Source organism: Nomascus leucogenys, chromosome 18, assembly GCF_006542625.1.
Source record: "Nomascus leucogenys isolate Asia chromosome 18, Asia_NLE_v1, whole genome shotgun sequence".
Classification (NCBI taxonomy): Eukaryota; Metazoa; Chordata; class Mammalia; order Primates; family Hylobatidae; genus Nomascus; species Nomascus leucogenys.
This window is the reverse complement of record NC_044398.1, coordinates 66,290,666-66,303,797: the sequence shown is the minus strand read 5'-3', so window position 1 is coordinate 66,303,797 and position 13,132 is coordinate 66,290,666. Positions and strand designations below refer to the sequence as shown.

The 13,132-nt window shown below is 39.8% G+C and overlaps 1 protein-coding gene and 1 pseudogene across 1 annotated transcript in view; one reads left to right on the top strand and one right to left on the bottom strand.

The window, feature by feature from the left end:
* ANKRD55 (ankyrin repeat domain 55) overlaps positions 1-13,132 on the top strand; it is a 133,669-nt gene that overhangs the window by 88,419 nt on the left and 32,118 nt on the right. The gene's annotated exons all lie outside the window — the stretch shown is intronic.
* On the bottom strand, positions 4,045-4,592 carry LOC100582720 (annotated as a pseudogene).

The window sequence follows — 13,132 nt, the reverse complement described above, 5'->3', positions numbered from 1 at the left end:
TCTTTGTCTCTACTAAATGTCACAGCTTTTAACCTACTACATTGATTTCAGCCCTGTCTGCACAATGGAATAATCTGAAGAGCTTTTAAACAATACTCATGTCCAGGCCTCACCTCTTAGATTTTCATTCAGTTGTTCTGGGGTGGGGCCCAGCCATCAATATTTTTCAAAACTGGAGCTGGGCATAATGGCATGTGCCTATAATCCCAGCTACTTGGGAGACTGAGGCAGGAGGATCACCTGAGCCCAGGAGTTTGAGACCAAGCTGTGTAACGCAATGAGACCCTGGGCTCATAAAAAAATATATTTGTATTGGCTGGGAGCTGTGGCTATAATCTTACCACTTTGGGAATCCGAGGCAGGAGGATCACTTGAGGCCAGGAGTTCAAGACTAACCTGGGCAATATAGCAAGACTCCATGTCTACAAAAAAAAAACAAAACTGTGTGTGCATGCAGGTACACACACACACACACACACACACACACACATATATATATAGATATATTTTTTTGAGATGGAGTCTTACTCTATTGCCCAGGTTGGAGTGCAATGGTGCGATCTTGGCTCACTGCAACCTCTGCCTCCCGGGTTCAAGCAATTCTCCTGCCTCAGGCTCCTAAGTTGCTGGAATTACAGGCACGCACCACCACGACTGCCTAGTTTTTGTATTTTTAGTAGATAATGGGGTTTCACCACGTGGGTCAGAGTGGTCTCGAACTCCTGACCTCAGCTGATTCACCCGCCTCAGCCTCCAAAGTTCTGGGATTACTGGCGTGAGCCACCACGCCCAGCCACACATACATTATTTAAAGCTCCCTCCTTTCCATAGAAGTCTGTAATATGCAGCTAGGGTTTAGAAGCACTATGATAAATGAGTTCATATTAATGGGTGCTAATACTTTACCTACTATTGGAGATGTTTGCATTTTAACCATGATTGTATAAGCATAATGCCTTGTCGATTTGCTTACTCAATCACTAAATAAATACTTCCTGAGCATACACTATGTGTCTTCCATTGGAGGTAAAAAGATTAAAAAGATAGGTCCCTCTAGAACCCCTACAACTGTATGTAATACTGTATATATGGTGTGTGAGCATGTTTGCATTCATTTTTCTGAGGAAGGAGTCCACAACTTTCTTGACCTCCTCAGTGAGGAACAGTGACTACCCACAAAAGGCTAAGAACCCCGGCTCTGGAGAAATTGTGCATTCTCCTTCCCTATGGTTAGCAATAAAATTCAGAAGTGGTGTACTCTGCCATTTACACTGCAAAGACTGAGGGTAATTCCAAATGTCAGCTGAAATCATTATTACACTTGCCTTCTTTAGACTTCTTTTTCACTTATAACACAGGGCTAGCATTGTGCTCATTTTAGAGTTTTTCCATATGAATGAGTCTATTTCCCGTTGTCATTTATTCCTTTTTCTGAATTTCCTGCTTTTCTCTTGGACCATATAATGAGATCACATTTAAAGCTATAGTTCATTGAAATAATAAGGCCTTTGTATTTCACCAAAATAAACAAAGCAGTAAAGATTTGAAACAGTAGGCCTACTAGGTAAACTAAGTTTAATCCTGGGCTCAAGCAATTCTACCACTCAGCCTCCCTAGTAGCTGGGACTACAGGCACACACCACCATGCTTGGCTAATTTTTTTTTAAGTAGAGACAAAGTCTCACCATGTTGCCTATGCTGGTCTTGAACTCCTGGACTCAAGAGATCCTCCCACCCAGTCCTCCCAAGTGTTGGGATTACAGGCATGAGCCACCACACTTTGCCTTCCAATCTATTCTTACAGAGCTCTTCCAACAAATCACAAAGACATGTACCAACATAGCTATTATTATACCAAAACAATTATGGTCACTGTGGGTCCTTGGTTCCCCACCCCTGACCTTTCCTCTCAAGCTCACGTAATCTTGGCTCTAATCACACTGGAATACTAATAATCCTCACAATACATCATAAAGATTCCTTCCCTCTCCCCCACTGTCATGCTCTTCCATTTGGGTAAAATACTTCTTTCTTCTTGCACTCCCTGCATCATTCCTTCTGCCTACAGAATATCTGCTTATTCTTTCTTATTTCTCAATGGAAAGTGAGCTCCCAACTAAGTGTCACTTTCTTTGTTGAGCTCCCTTTCCAAATTCTTCCCTCCATGTTACTTCTAGGACTTTGTTAAAATTGGTGAGGTGCCTGTGTCTTCCCTTCTAGACTGTGGACCTAAGGGCAACGTGCCTTATTCATCCAAATGTCTCAACACCCAGAACAGAGCTTTGGGAACCGTAGGTCCCTAAAGAGGTGTTCACTGAATTCACTCCAATAAATTTACTCATCTCAAGCCAATGGGGTTAATGGCTTATTGGGTTCTTTCTCTCTGTGGAAAAAAACATTTCATGTAAAGATTTTAGTTTTCTAGAGCAGTTTTAAGTTCCCAATAAAATTGAGAGGAAAATTGCAGAAATACGTCACCTATTAATATCTTCTGCCCCCCTGTCCCACTGACAATAAATTGCCTCCCCCGTTACCAACATCTCCCATTACAGTGGTACATTTGTTACAACTGATAGCCTACACTGACAGGTCATTAATGCCCAAAGTCCATAGTTTACCATAAGCTTCACTCTTGATATTGTACATTCTGTGGAATTGGACAAAGGTATGATGACATATATCCATCATTAAAGTATCATGCAGAATACCTTCATTGCCCTAAAAATCCTCTGAGCTCCCCCTATTCTTTCCACCCTTACCCTAATCCCTAGCAACCACTGATCTTTTTACTGTCTCCATAGTTTTGCCTTTTCCAGAATGTCATATAGTTGGAATTGTACTTTATGTAGCTTTTTCAAATTGTCTAGTAATATGCATTTACATTACCTCCATGTCTTTTCATGGCTTAGTAGCTCATTTCTTTTTAGCACTGATTAATATTCCATTACATGAATATACCAAGGTTTATTTATCCATTTACCTATGCAAGGACATCTTGGTTGCTTCCCAGCTTTGCCAATTGTGAATAAAACCACTATAAACATCTGTGTGCAGCTTTTTGTGTAAACATAAGCTTTCAGTTCCTTTGGGTAAATATCAAGGAGCACAATTGCCGGATCTATGGTAAGGGTATGTTTAGTTTTGTAAGAAACTACCAAAATGACCGGGCAGGTTGGCTCACACCTGTAATCCCAGCACTTTGGGAGGCCGAGGCAGGCGGATCACGAGGTCAGGAGTTTGAGACCAGCATGACCAACATGGTGAATCCCTGTCTCTACTAAAAATACAAAAATTAGCTGGGCATGGTGGTAGGTGCCTGTAATCCCAGCTACTCGGGAGGCTGAGGCAGGAGAATCGTTTGAACCTGGGAGGCAGAGGTTGCAGTGAGCCAAGATTGCACCATTGTACTCCAACCTGGGCAACAGGGTGAGACTCTGTCTCAAAAAAGAAAAAAGAAACCACCAAACTGTCTTCAAAAGTGGCTGTACCATTTTGCATTTCCACCAGCAGTGAATGAGAGTTCCTGTTGTTCATTATGCTCACCAGCATTTGGTATTGTCAGTGTTCTGGATTTTAGCCTTCGTAATCAATGCACTGTGGTATCTCATGGTTGTTTTAGTTTGCGTTTTTCTGATGGCATATGATGTGGTGCATCTTTTCATGGGCTTATTAGTCATCTGCAAATTTTCTTTGTGAGCTATCTATAAAGATCTTTGGCCCATTTAAAAATCATTGTTTTCTTACTGTTGAGTTTTAGGAGTTCTTTGCATATTTTGGCAATAGTCTTTTATTAGATACATCTTTTGCAAATATTTTCTTCTAGGTTGGGGTTTAACTTGTTATTCTTTTGGCAGTGTCCTTCACAGAGAAGTTTTTGATTTTAATGAAATCTAGGTTATCAATTTTTTCTTCCATGGATTATTATTTCAGTATCTAAAAGTCATCACCAAACCTGAGGTCATCTCAATTTTGCTCCTGTCATCTCCTGGAATTCTTTTTTTATTTTTACTTTTAATTGCATTTATTTTAATGCTGAATTTACTCTCATGCCATAAGTTTTTGTTTCTTCAGTTTCTTCTGGGATATCTTTTTCTTCTGGGCAATCTCCTCTTCTGGTTTAGGAACATTTTGTTCCTTTTCAGTAAGGATCATCTCAGTGTGGCAGGGAGAGCTCACGTATGGGTTAATCCAACCATGAGCTCCGTAGGTCCAGCGGCGCATCTTAGGTGCTTTGTTCACGTGGATATGCTCAATGATCAGATAATCTACATCGAAACCCATAAGTTCAGCATTACTCTCTGCATTTTTAAGCATGTGCAGCAAAAATTCAGCACTCTTTTTGGGCCACCGACCTTGTATCCAGCCCCACTGCTTGGCCTGGGCACACTTGCCAACTCCACCATTGTAACGTCAGAATGGTACACACTGTTTCTGTAAAGTGACATCTTTCAGATACTTTGTGGCTTTTCATATATGCCTACCCTGATGGCCTGGGCAGTTTCACAAGTGTTCGTAAAGTGAACACGAAGACTTGAACCTCTTGATTTGCATGATTTTGTGGGGCTCTCTGGGTCAAGTGAATAGCGAACCATTTTCACAGATTAGCTGAGGCCACTTAGGGAAAGAGCATCTCCTGGAATTCTTATATAATTTTAGAATTCACTCTGTCTCATCCAGGCTGGAGTGCAGTGACATAATCAGGGCTCACTGCAGCCTGGACCTCCTGGGCTCAAGTAATCCTTCCACTTCAACCTCTTGAGTACCTGGGACTACAGGCACATGCCACAGTGCCTCGGTAATTTTTTGTATTTTTTTTAGAGATGAGGTTTCACCATGTTGCCTAGGCTGGTCTTGAACTCCGGGACTCAAACGATCCTCCCACCCTAGCCTCCCAAAGTGCTGGGATTACAGGTACAAGCCGCCTCGCCCGGCCTAATTTTAGGTTTTACATTTAGGTCTGTGATCAGTTTTGAGTCAATTTTGTGAAAGGTATGAGGTCTGTGTCTAGGTTTATTTTTTTGCGTGAAGATGTCCAGTTGTTTCAGCACCATTTGGTGAAACAACTACCTCTTCTTTATTGTATTGCTTTTACTCTTCTGTCAAATATCAGTTGATTATGTGGGTCTATTTCTTGGCTGTCCATTCTGTTGCATTGACTTACTTGTCTATTATTTTGCCAATATCACACTATCTTGATTACTGTAGCTTTATAGTAAGTCTTAAAGTTGAATAGTGTCAGTCACCCAACTTTGTTCTTCTCCACTGTCTTGTTGACTATTCCATGTCTTTTCCCTCTCCATATAAACTGTAGAATCAGTTTGTTGATATCTACAAGATAAGTTTCTGGTATTTTGATAGGGACTATATTGAATCTATAGATCAAATTTTGAAGAACTGATAACAATTTTAAGTCTTCTTAACCATGAACATGCAATATCCATTTATTTATTTATTTTTATAAGTTTTATTTTGTTCTTACCCTTACCATATGAAGGTCTCCATTTATTTAGTTCTTTGAGGTTTTTCATCATACTTTTGTAGATTTTTTCATATAGCTCTTGTATCACATTTTGTTAGATTTGTACCTAAGTATTTAATTTGGGGAGGGGTGCTAATGTAAATGGTATTGTATTTTTAATTTCAAATTATATTTGTTCATTGCTAGTATATAGAAAAATGATCAACTTTTGTATATTAGCCTGTATCCTGAAATCTTGCTATAATTGCTTCTTAGTTTCAGAGCTATTTTTGTCTATTCTTTCAGATTTTGTACATAGATAGTCATGTGATCTGAAAACAGACTGTTTTATTTCTTCCTTCCCATCAGCATTCTTTTTATTTCCTGTTCTTGTCTTATTGCATTAACTAGAACTTTGAGTATAATATTGAAAAGAGGTTATGGAACCGGGTACAGTGGCTCATGCCTGTAATCCCAGCACTTTGGGAGGCTGATGCAGGTGGATTGCTTGAGGCCAGGAGTTCAAGACCAGCCTGGCCAAATGGCAAAAACCTGCCTGTATTAAAAATACAAAAACTAGCTGGGTGTGGTGGCACATGCCTGTAGTCCCAGCTACATGGGAGGCTGAGGCAGGAGAATCACTTGAACCCGGGAGGCAGAGGTCACAGCGAGCCAAGATCGCACCACTGCACTCCAGCCTGAGCAACAGAGTGAGACCCTGTGGAAGGAAGGAAGGAAGGAAGGAAGGAAGGAAGGAAGGAAGGAAGGAAGAAAGGAAGAAGGAAGGAAGGAAGGAAGGAAGGAGAAAGAAAGAGAAAGAAAGGAAAGAAAGAGAAAGAAAGGAAAGAAAGAGAAGAAGGAAGGAAGGAAGGAAGGAAGGAAGGAAGGAAGGAAGGAAGGAAGGAAGGAAAGTTGTGAGAGGAGACATCTTTATCTTCTTCCTGATCTTAGTTGGAAAGCTTCTCATTTTTCACCTTGAAGTATGATGTTAGCTATAGGTTTTCTATAGATGCTCTTTATCAAGTTTAGGGAGTTCTTCTCTATTCCTAGTTTACTGAGAGTTTTTATTATGAATAAGTGGTGGATTTTCTCAAACGCTTTTTCTGTATCTATTGATACAACCATGTGATTCTTCTTCTTTAGCCTGCTGATGTGGTTGATTACATTAATTGATTTGAAAATGTTGAGCTACACTTGCATACCTTGGATAAATCCTACTTAACCATGATGTATTATTCTTTTTTTATGTTGCTAGATTCTGTTCACTAATACGTTGTTGAGGACATTTACATCTACCTTTATGAAAGTTATTGGTCTATAGTTTTCTTTTCTCGTAATGTCTTGGTTTTGTTTTGTATTAGAGTGATACTGACTGATAGAACAAGTTAGGAAGTTCCCTATGCTTCTATCTTCTGAAATAGATTATTTAAAAAACGTTATTTTTTTCTTGAATGTTTGGTAGAATTTACCAGTGAATACATCTGAGCCTCATATTTCCATTTTAGAAGGTTATTAATTATTTATTCAATTTCTGTCTTTTTTTTTTTTTTTTTGAGACAGAGTCTCTCACTCTGTCGCCCAGGCTGGAGTGCAATGACGCGATCTCGGCTCACTGCAACCTCCACCTCCCGGGGTCAAGCAATTCTCTTGCCCCAGCTTCCCAAGTAGCTGGGATTACAGGCGCCTGCCACCACGCCAGGCTAATTTTTTGTATTTTCAGTAGACACCAGGTTTCGCCATGTCGGCCAGGCTGGTCTCGAACTCCTGACCTCAGGTGATCCACCGGCCTCAGCCTCCCAAAGTTCTGGGATAACAGGCGTGAGCCACTGCGCCCAGCCTATTCAGTTTCTTTAATAGACATAAATGTATTCAGATTATCTATTTCTCCTTGTGTGTGTTTTGGTAGATTGTGTCTTTTAAGGAATTGGTCCATTTCAAATATGCTATCAAGTTGTGAAAATAGAGTTGTTTAAAGTATTTCTTCATTATTCTTTTAATGTCCATGGGATCTGTAGTGAAGTACCTTTTATCATTTCTGATATTAAGTAATTTGTGTCCCGCTGTTTTTTTCTAGCCTGGCTAGAGGCTTATCACTTTTATTAATCTTTTCTAAGAATCAGCTTTTGGTTTCATTGATTTTTCCCTATTGATTTTCTGTTTTCTACTTCATTGATTTCTTCTCTAATTTTTATTTTTTCTTTTCTTCTGCTTACTTTGGATTTAATTTGCTCTTCTTTTTCTAGCTTCCTAAGATGTAAGCTTATATAATTGATTCTAGATCTTTCTTCTTTTTTTTTTTTTTTTGAGACGGAGTCTCGCTCTGTCACCCAGGCTGGAGTGCAGTGGTGCTACCTTGGCTCACTGCAAGCTCCGCCTCCTGGGTTCACGCCATTCTCCTGCCTCAGCCTCCCGAGTAGCTGGGACTACAGGCGCCTGCCACTGCACCCGGCTAATTTTTTTGTATTTTTAGTAGAGACGGGGTTTCACCGTGTTAGCCAGGATGGTCTTGATCTCCTGACCTCGTGATCCGCCCGTCTTGGCCTCCCAAAGTGCTGGGATTACAGGCGTGAGCCACCGCGCCCAGCCTAGATCTTTCTTCTTTTTTAATATATACATTCAATACTGTAAATTTTCTTCTGAGAAATTGTTTTTGCTACATCCCACAAATTTTGATGTTATCTTCCTTTTGTTCAAAGTATTTTGTTAATTTATCTTGAGATTTCTTCTTTTGAACCATGTGTTACTTATGTTGTTTAATCTCCACATGTTCAGAAATTTTCCAGTTGTCTTTCTGTTATTGATTTATAGTTTAATGCTACCATGGTCTGAAAGCACGCATTGTATGATTTCTAGTCTTTCACTTTTGTTAAGGTTTGTTTTATGGCCTAGACTAGTCTATTGGTGAAGGTCCCATGTGAGCTTGTTAAAAATGTTTATTTTGCTGTTAGATGAAGTAGTCAGTAGATGTCAATTGTATCCAATTAATTAATTGTATTTTTTTTCTTTTGAGACAGAGTCTTCCTCTGTCACCCAGGCTGGAGTGCAGTGGCACAATCTCGGCTCACTACAACCTCTGCCTCCTAGGTTCAAGCCATTCTCCTACCTCAGTCTCCCCAGTAGCTGGGATTACAGGCACACACCACCATGCCCAGCTAATTTTTGTATTTTTAGTAGAGATGGGGTTTCACCATGTTGGCCAGGCTGGTCTCGAACTCCCGACCTCATGATCCACCCGCCTCAGCCTCCCAAAGTGCTGGGATTACAGGCGTGAGCCATCGTGCCCAGCCAATTAATTGTATTTTTAAGTTCAACTATATTCCTACTGATTTTCTGCTTTCTGGATCTGTCCATTTCTGATAGAGGGATGTTGAAGTCTTCAACTATAAAGCAGACTCATCTGTTTCTTCTTGCAGCTTTATCAGGTTTTGCCTCGCATATTCTGAGGCTGTGTTGTTGGGTACATAAGGATCGTTATGTCTTCTCGGAGAACTGACCTCTTCATCATTATGTAATACGCTTCTTTATCCCTAACAACTTTCTTTGTTTTGTAGACTGCTCTGTCTAGAATTATAATATATAGCTACTCCTGCTTTCTTTTGGTTAGTGTTTTCATGGCAAATCTTTCACCATTCATTTACTTTGAATCTATATGTGTCATTATATTTAAAGTGGGTTTCTTATAGACAACATATAATTGAGTCTTATTTTTCTATCCACCCTGACAATCTCTGTCTTTTGATTGATACATTTAGAACATTGATGTTCAAAGTGATTATTCATATAGTTAGAGTAACATCGATCATATTTGTGACTGTTTTCTATTTGCTGACCTTATTCTTTTTTTTTTTTTTTTTGAGACAGAGTCTCACTCTGTCGCCCAGGCTGGAGTGCAGTGGCGCGATCTCTGCTCACTGCAAGCTCTGCCTCTTGGGTTCATGCCATTCTCCTGCCTCAGCCTCCTGAGTAGCTGGGACTACAGGTGCCCGCCACCACACCTGGCTAATTTTTTTTTTTGTATTTTAAGTAGAGACAGGGTTTCACCGTGTTAGCCAGGATGGTCTCGATCTCCTGACCTTGAGATCTGCCCGTGCCCTTATTCTTTGTTCCTATTTTTATCTTCTACTCTTTTTCCACCTTTTGTGGTTTTAATTAGCATTTTGTATTATTCCATTTTCTCTCTTTTCTTAGCATATTAGTTATACTTCCTTTTTTTACTTTTTTAGTGATTGCCCTAGAGTATACCAAATATGTTTATGACTAATCGAAATCCACTTCAAAATAACACTATACCACTTCATGGGTAGTGTGAATACTTTATAATAACAAAATGATCCTAATTCCTTCCACCTGTCCCTAGTATGATTGCTGTCCTTCATTTTACTTATATATAAGCATACATAAGCTTATACATATGTATATAGATATAAAGATAGATGCATGAGTATACATTGTAGCTATTAGTATTTTGAACAAACTATTATCTCCTAGGTTAATTAACAATAAAAAAATAAAAGTTTTTATTTTACCTTCACTTACTCCTTCTTCAACATTCTTCTTTTCTTTATGTAAATCAGTTTCTGGCCTATATCATTTTTCTTCTCTTCTAAGAAACTACTTTTTTTTTTTTTTTTGAGATGGCATCTTGCTCTGCTGCCCAGGCTGGAGTGCAATGGCATGATCTCGGCTCACTGCAACCTCTGCCTCCCGGGTTCAAGCGATTCTCCTGTCTCAGCCTCCCGAGTAGCTGGGATTGCAGACATGCACCACCACACCCGGCTAATTTTTGTATTTTTAGCAGAGACGGGGTTTCTCCATGTTGATCAGGCTGGTCTTGAACCCCTGATCTCAGGTGATCCACCTGCCTCAGCCTCCCAAAATGCTGGGATTACAGGCATGAGCCACCGCACCCGGCAAGAAACTACTTTTAACATCTAGTGCAATGCAGGTCTACCAGTAACAAATTCCCTCAATTTTTGTTTATCTAAGAAAGTATTTACTTCTCCTTCACTTTTTAAGGACCGTTTCATAAGGTACAGAATTCTTGTTGATGGGAAGCTTTTCTCAACTCTTTAAGTATTTCACTCCAGTCTCTTCTTGCTTGTATGGTTTCTGAGAAATCAGAGGTAATCCTTCTCTTTGCTCCTCTATAGGTAAGGTGTTCTTTTCCTCTGGCTTCTTTCAGGACTTTTTCTTTATCTTTGATTTTCTGTAATTGAAAAATAATATGCCTAGGCATAGGGTTTTTTGTTTGTTTTGTTGTTTTTGTTGTTGTTTTTGGCATTTATCCTGCTTGGTGTTCTCTGAGCTTTTGTGTCTAACAATTTTTTTGGTAAAATTCTCAGTTGTTATTATTGTTTCAAATATTTATCCTGTTCCTTTTTCTCTTCTCCTTCTGGTATTCCTATTGCCTGTATGTTACACCTTTTGCTGTTCTCTCACAGTCTGTGAATATTCTGTTCTGTTTTTTTCAGTCTTTTTTCTTTTTGTTTTCCAGTTTTGGAGGTTTACATTGAGATCTTCTCAAGCACAGAGACTCTTCCCTCAGCTGTGTCCAATCTACTGATAAGCTCATCAAAGGCATTAGTCATTTCCATTACAGTGTTTTTTATCTCCAGCGTTTATTATTGGTTCTTTCTTAGGATCTCCATCTTCCTGCTTACATTGCCCATCTGTTCTGACATGTTGTCCACTTTATCCATTTACAGCCCTTAGCACATTAATCACAGTTGCTTTAAATTATTTAGCTGATAATTCCCATATCCCTGCCATGTCTGGAACTGATGCTTGCTCTGTAGATATTGTGTTGTTCACCTTTTGGCATGCTTTATAATTTTTTCTCGATAGCCAGACATGATGTAGTGGGTAAGAGGAACTCCTGTAAATAGCACTTTAGTAATGTAATGGTGAAGTATGGGGGGAAGAGAAATGTAATATATGGTCCTATGATTTAGTCCCTGTCTTTTAGTGAACCTATGCCTCTGGAATGTGAATATTCCAAGTGATTCTCAGGATGTTTTTTCCCCTTCTTAGGTGGAACAGGATAGCTAGAGTGGGCTGGAGTTGGGTATTGTTCTGCTCCCCTGTGGAAAGCTAGAGCTAGATGGAGTTGAGCACTTTCCTTCCCTAAGGTCAGTTAGGCTCTGATAAAACCTCAGTAGGTTAGGCTCTGGTTAACTAGTTTCTCCTGAGGACAGACTTTATTAAGAAGAACAGAGTATTCTGGTATATTTCAAAAAGGTTCCTTTTCCCCTCCTCCTGCCAGAAGCCCATGGGAATTTTTCTTTGCTATATACTGTGAGAAGCCGGTTGAGCTGCTGGAAGTAAAACTCACAAAAGCATGGCACCCCATACCCAGTGTAACTGGATTACTGAATTTGTACTCTCAGATTTGTCCACACTAAGCCTTTGACAATTCATTAACTATAGTTTGGATTTTTCTACCCTGCAGAGGTAGCAATGATTCCCTCAGAGGTTTCTGCTCTAGTATGTTGTGAGTCCCTGTAACTGCCTGTCTGTCTGTCTCTCCAATTTGGGGGCAGCAGCTTGCTTGCCTTGTGACCTCACTTCTCTTATGGATCTAAGAAGAGTTCTGGAATAACACTGGCACCTTAACCAAGCCTTGTAGGAGTACAATGCCTTAATACTAGGAGTGTTTCTAGCAATATGAATTCTAGGCATTACGGCGGGTCAGTAAGAGGGGCAAGCATCTACCATCCCGCAAATTTCACTACTAGCTCCCTCCCCAACTTACTAGAAAATGTGTTTTACTTGGAATCTTCTTCAGCAGCATACTTTTCAAGGAAGGTTAGAAAGAAAATAATTGCACTAATATAAAATGATTATTTCATGTTTTTTCAATATGTGGTTATGTGGGCAAGGAATTACACACACACTCACACACACTCACAGTTGATCTGTGGTCAACTGTTTGAACTACGTCAAAGTCCCATGAATATATTTCAACTCTCAATATATTCAAAATGCCAATGTATAATTATAAATGCTGTATATCAGTGGATCCCGCTCATAAGGTGAAAGAAGCATAGAGCTGGAGGAGACCACAGGTCATTTAGTCCATTCCTGCAGTTCCTAGGTGGGGAAACTAGTACAAAAGCTTAGCATTTGCCTAAGTGCATCCAGCACCCGGGCAGGAACTCAGGCCACATGGCTTCCAATACTTGATAAGAGGACAACCATCAAGCTGCCTAAGTCCAGAGTAAAAAATGAGAAAGTCAAATTTAGGAAATTAGCCTCCATTACCCTGGGAGCAAAGACTCTGACCTGTTTGGGAAGCTGGAGCTTCAAAGGGTAACCTAAGTTAGAGTGGCTTTCACATGTCAGGTCCTCAGTGCCTAATTGTAGAGAGAAAGGGAGTGGGTAGAATGAGGGAAAACAGGGACTCGCCCAGGAATAAAAACAAGTAGAGAAAGAAGAGAAAAGGTAGAGAATGGAGGAAGATAATGAGGAGAAGAGAGAGAAGAAGCCAAAAAGGATGGGTAAAATCCAACCTGTTTGGCTTTGCCATAGTTCGTAAGGTCTATTTCACTTATTTATTTATTTATTGCTCAGAAAATATTTGTTGAGAATTATTCTTTGCTAAGCTTCATTTCAGCAGAAAGATTCTTAGGCATAGGCTTAGTAAGGACAACACACAGATATCCTGGAGACTTCATC